Here is a 6135-nt window from a genome sequence, read left to right on the forward strand (position 1 = left end):
GCTCAACATTAGGCTTTATACACCTAACACATTACACCTTTACAATGATATGGGTAAAATACAAATGCCCAGGTAGCCCAGACATGGGATCCGGTTGGAGTCTCTTGCAGCTCCTGTGTGACTACCTCACCTTGGTTTCCTACTAGAGGAGTCCAGGCTGCAGGACATGGGGAGGAGGACCAGTTTTGTGTTTGGCCTAATGGAAGTGGGTTGGTGGTGCCCACTACAATAGAGCTACAGGGTAATTTAGATATATAGCATCATCAAAGCAGGTAGTCGGGAAGGGAAGAGCAATCCTACTAATTCCCTAATGGATTATAGAGTTAAGATTTTGCTATCAGGCACCAGTGGGTTTTTTTGTTTTTGTTTTGTTTGTTTGTTATTTTAAAAACACAAGCTAAAGGTCATATACACCTTCCAGTCAAATGGAGTAGCAGTGTAGCTCCCACTTCCACTGTATGTACCTCCATACTTTTTGGCCACAAGGGCACACTGCTGGCCCATGGCTGACCTCTTGTACACCAGAACACTCAAGTCCTTCTCTGCAGAGCTCTTCACCAGTAGACTATCCTCTAACCTATACCGATGCACGTGGTCATTCCTCCCCATGTGTTATTATTCTCCATGTTTGTCCTTATTGAACTAGAGCAGGTTCCTTTCTGCCCAAATCTCTGGTCTGTCCATCTCCATAGCAGCACAGCTTTCTAACATCTCCACCACTCACCTCAGAATCATATCATCAGCAGACTTCTTGAAGGTGTACTCTATTCCCTCATAATGCAACAGAAAGCACAGCAAAAACAATAGAGCAGCAAAATTCCAGGCTGCAGCAAGTGCAGAACAGCTCAAACACAACAGCCATAGACACAGAAATAAAGAAAAAAAAAATACTACTTACCTCCAGAAGGCCTCAGATATACAGAGATCTCCAACAAGATACTCCTACCTCCACTGCCAACCTTTAAATGAGCTCTCAGAAGAGGTGGGTCCAGGTTCCACCCCTTCCAGTTGCTCAGGTGCATTGAATGCACCTGAGATCTCATAGATTGGTGCTGCCTTTCACTATTTCAGGCTGTGACTTAGCATTTCTGCTACACCCTTCAGATTATTTTACCTCAATTCCTGCTTATATCTTGACAGGTCTGGTTGGCCTTCTAGATATGTACAGAAGGTTAGCTAGTCAAAAGCACTTCCAGCACCCGAATCCTGACTGACAGAGTGTTCCTTCCCCTCTGGATAAATTAGTAGGCTGTCAAACAATCTTTCTTCCCTTCATCCATCTACCTAACTGTTGAAAACTCTGGAGATTAACAACCAAGAAATGTGTATATGCATCAAAAATATGTTGTATTGATCAAAATAGAGGGAATATTTTTTATGCTACTTTTCTATTCATATCTATTCTATTTATATCAAACGTATTAACTTTTCTATCACTGAAGTTTTAAAAAAAACAGTTAAAATTATTTAATATTAATAAAAATCATTTTTAAAACGTTACTTACAACAATGGTAATGATAGATGACGTAGTTAATTATACAAATTGATAGCAGTATTTTTTATTTCAATCTCTGAAAACAAATACATTTCCTTAATAGATGGCACTTCTTCACGAAGCAAGAAATACTATACCTAGTCACAGAATCCCTGCAGAAAACCTAACCTGATGAAGAAGCTGAGATTTAAATGCTGGTCTCAATGAAAAAAAATATATATAAATATCAAAATCTGATTTTATTTTGATGTGCTAACTGAAAAATTGCAAAATTTGAATATGAAAAAAAATTGTTTTTTTTATTTTTGATTTTTTGATTTTTGTTTTCTATATTGACACCATGCTGAAAAATTACAACATTCAAAAGCTTACAGTTCATTTTTTTCACAATTTAATAAATTGTGAAATTTATTAATTTTCATTGCATATAAATTTTCACAATTCTTATCAAGGTACCAACAAACAAGAAAATAACCTGAAATATTAAAGTGATCAGCATAAAACATAAAGCACAGCTGTTTATCAGACTATCAACTGAAAATTTTCTAGTTATTAAGGCTTTACGTTAGTACTAGATCCTCTTAATGCTTGGATAACAAAGATCCCAATGATCTTTTTTAAAGAAAACAGCAACAAAGGAGAAAAGATACAAGGCATATCACAGCTCATTCTGATCTCTGTTTATTTCATTCTTCATACATATGACTTCTTTAAAATATCTAGATCCATGCACTGCCTCTGAGTGATCTTTTTTGGAACTGATGCCCCATGTACAAGCACATTAAACCATAATAACATCCTATGTTATTATAGTGTGATTGCTTTCAAGCTACTTCAAAGCATTTGTGGACTAAACTTGATAATGAAATAATTCTAGAGCTCTAAAGAAAGTGTTTGGAAAAATCCTTCAAGAGATATATCAAGTACCTAGTTCTTCAAGGGACATGGTTTGCTGTCACTTTAGGGCACAATGGTCTTCAAACCCAAAATAAGTGAAAAGAAAGCAAAAAAGCAAAAAATGCATGTATCTGCTAGAAATATTGTCCGATTTAATAGGCTTAAATAAGCTGACTTAATAAGCAATCTTGCAATGGAAAATTTACTTTGGCTTACTCTTTAGTTCACACTATGAGAATACTGTAATGTTTTGATAAAATGCAGAGGAAACCAAAGTGCAATGTGGATTGGTTAAAATTCAGGCAGGCATTATGTAAGATTTACCTCAAGTCAGAATTCTTGTGAATAACATACTTACACTTTTTTTTCTTTTTTTTTGAGGATCTTTACGGAAGTTTTCAGAAAAGACATGAGTTACTACCACCCATTCTTTGCTTCTTTATTAAGATCCATTACCTTTATTTTTTCCCTACTTTATGAAAGGGAATAGATGGTCCTTTGATATAGGGATTTCTTTATTCTCCATTTATTGCTAGTATTCTGTCTTCTAATTTTATCAATTCTGACATTATTTTTGTGTTGTTTTTTTCAAAGGAAAGTGAGGAGATAAGTCTTTTTTTTTTTTTCCTCCTTTTGAAGGTAATTAACCAAGTGATGTTTTCATAACTCAGCAGCTGTAGACATTTATTTTTGGCTGTTTGATTTCAAAACCTCTCACCCCATTCTCCCTGTTTATTATTCAAGGATCAGCTGTTCATAATTATTAAATATAAGCATCTCAGCTGTGTGCAATGATACCAATTTTCTGCCTAGTTTCCTTTTCCTGGAAGCACCTTATCACTGCAATATAAAACTCATTGACAGCAATTTACACCCTTGTGTAGATAGTAAAATGTATAAAATGTTGCTTAGCTTAAGTATTTTCCTCTGAAAACAATTAATTTTACCTTATCATAATTTTCCCTTGTGCAAAAAATATACAATAATAATATAGCTTTTTCATTTATTTTACTTCAGAAAAGAAGTTCTCTGATACAAATAACTATCAGCAAACATGTATTTTTTGGATGCAACATCCAGTTACTTGCTTATTGCCTTTTGTCATTGTTTGTTTATAGTGTGTAATTTGTTGTTGTCAGATTGCTGAATTGAGTTTGTGTTATGGGCTGAAGTCACTAAATGGAGGCCATGAAGGCAGGTTGCAGAATGGTTCATGATTTGGATTTGGAATGTACAAAGTTTTTGGTGTTCTTTTTTTCCCCTATAAATGATATTTGACATGGTTCTTAGCTTCTTGAGGATTTTTTTTGTCACTTATCCTCACTGAGTATGGCACCCTAGGGATAAACGTATAGGTGCTTTCAGAGAAATCATTTTGGAAAGGCAGAGAATGTAACTGTCAGCGTTCTTGAGCTCAGTTTCCCAAAGGAACTTTTTATGTTGTGACAAAACTTCCGCAGGCTTATAGTATTACTGGTGTTGATTTCAATATTCTAGTTTGCAGTTTTTATGTGCAAGAGCATTTTGAGTAAAATGATATTAGCGTTTGGTTTTCCTTTTCAAAATGTCTTTAATTTTAAAATGATTTCATGACGTATGTAGCTAAAATCGTTAAAATGATTTTATTTTTTATTGAAACTGTTATTCTGATTACCAGTATTAAAATGATATTATTAATGAGCCTGAATGACTAACATTAAATTTTTTGAAGGCAACCTCAGATCGTATTTGGTTTAGTTATGTTGGAATGAATTGAAACTACCACAATTTCCCATGGAAAAGGAATTCTTAGATTGAAGCTGCTCTATTGTTCAATTTCTGTCAAGGGAAATCAAAGGCAGTAAACATAATTTCTTTTCACTAATGCATCCAACAAAGATTAGAGAATAAAAAGAATGCTGTAAGTTACTTACTTGCTGATTTCCTGAACTAGAATATGATCAGATAATGAGCTCCTATCTTAAAATATAAGACTAGGCTTCTGAGAAGTTTAGCTCATGCCTGCACCTGCTCTATAGATTTAAGTAACTCAACCTTCTGCTTTATTACTTGCATAATACTTATAACCATGATGTACATTTTTCCAGAGCAGGGCAGTGGTGCTTAATTTAATGCTATTTGAATTTCATATAGTAGTTCAGTAACAGACATAATCAGAAACTGGTGTTATCTGCAAATTTACTCAGTGCCCTCATGCAGATCAGCAGTAAAGATATTGAAAATGACTGGGTCCTTGACCTCGGGGGATCACCACTAGTGACCAGTCACCAGCTGGACTTAACTCCATTCACCACCACTCTCTGGATCTGGTCCTCCAGCCAGGTCCATACGCAGCAAAGAATGTACCTGCCCCAGCCATGGGCTGCAAGCTTCTGCATGAGAATACTGTGGGAGGGAGTGTCGAAGGCTTTGCTGAAGGTAGACCAGATCAACAGTCTTTTCCCTCATCCACCAGGCAAGTTGCTAGATCATAGAAGATCAGGTTGATCAAGCAGGACCTGGTGTTGTGAACCCATACTGGCTAGGCCTGATCTCTCTGTTGTCCCACATGTGCCATGTGTTCTTCCTCAGGACAATCTGCTCCATAAACTTCCCTGGCACTGAGGTCAAGCTGACTGACAAGCATGTAGTTCTCCACATCCTTCTTGCGACCCTTCTTGTAGTTGAGCGTCACATTGGCAAGTCTCCAGTCTTCTGGGACTTCTCCAGTTGGCCAGGAACACTGATAGATTATGGAAAACAGCTCAGCTATCACCTTCACCAGTTCCCTCAGAACTCTTGGATGGATCTCATCTGGCCCCATGGACTTGTGGAAGTCTGGATGGAATAGTAGGTCTCTGTGTCCTCCTGAATCATGGGGGTTTAGCCTGCTCCCCTCCCAACTGAGAAAAACCAGGTCAAAGAGTAGAGTACCTTGAGGATACCTGGTGTGACTTTTAAAGACAGACATAAAGAAGGCATTGAGAACCTCAGCCTTCTCCTTATCTTTAGTGGTCACGTTCCCAGCCACATCCATTAAAGAATAGAGATTCTTCTTGATCCTTCTCTTACTGTTATTATATTTGTAAAAAAATTTCTTGTTCCTTTTTACCCCAGTGGCCAAGTTGAGTTCAAGCTGGGAGAGCATTAGGATACGCGTAAAATGCATGTAATTCACATGTGTAAGGGCCCCCTTTCTTTTCTGATCAGTTAATCAAATGAAAATCAACTATATAAATTTATTTTATATATTAGCAAAGAGCACACCACATGCTGGTGCATTATTTACAAAAGAGATTGTCACCCCTTTGCAGTGCTAATGACCGCCATCAACAGTCAGTCTAGAAAGGATATTTATAAGTTGGCTTGCACAGAGAGGACATAATAAAACTAAAAATTCACTGAGAGGGATAACAAAGATGATGTAACAGTATCTGCACATGGGGAATAAATGCAATAGGACAGTTAAGCACAGAAAATAGCCTGTGGGGTTTGAGGCATACAAACTCATGAATGGCTTGGAGAAACTGAATAGCTTTATTTTTCTATTTTTAAATATAAGAACAAAGAGTCACCACCCAAAATGATCTGTAAGCACATTTGGAACACACAAAAGGTGGTGTGTCTTCATGTGACCTTAAATTCAAATCTGTCCTTCATTGCCGCATGGCACTGTAGGTGCTGAAAGTATAAATGTATTCAAAAGAGGTTTTCATAAAATAATTATTTCTATAAGGTCATTATAGGCTAAAAAAATGTATAG

This window comes from Tympanuchus pallidicinctus, unplaced genomic scaffold (assembly GCF_026119805.1).
Source record: "Tympanuchus pallidicinctus isolate F22 unplaced genomic scaffold, pur_lepc_1.0 scaffold1, whole genome shotgun sequence".
Taxonomy (NCBI): Eukaryota; Metazoa; Chordata; class Aves; order Galliformes; family Phasianidae; genus Tympanuchus; species Tympanuchus pallidicinctus.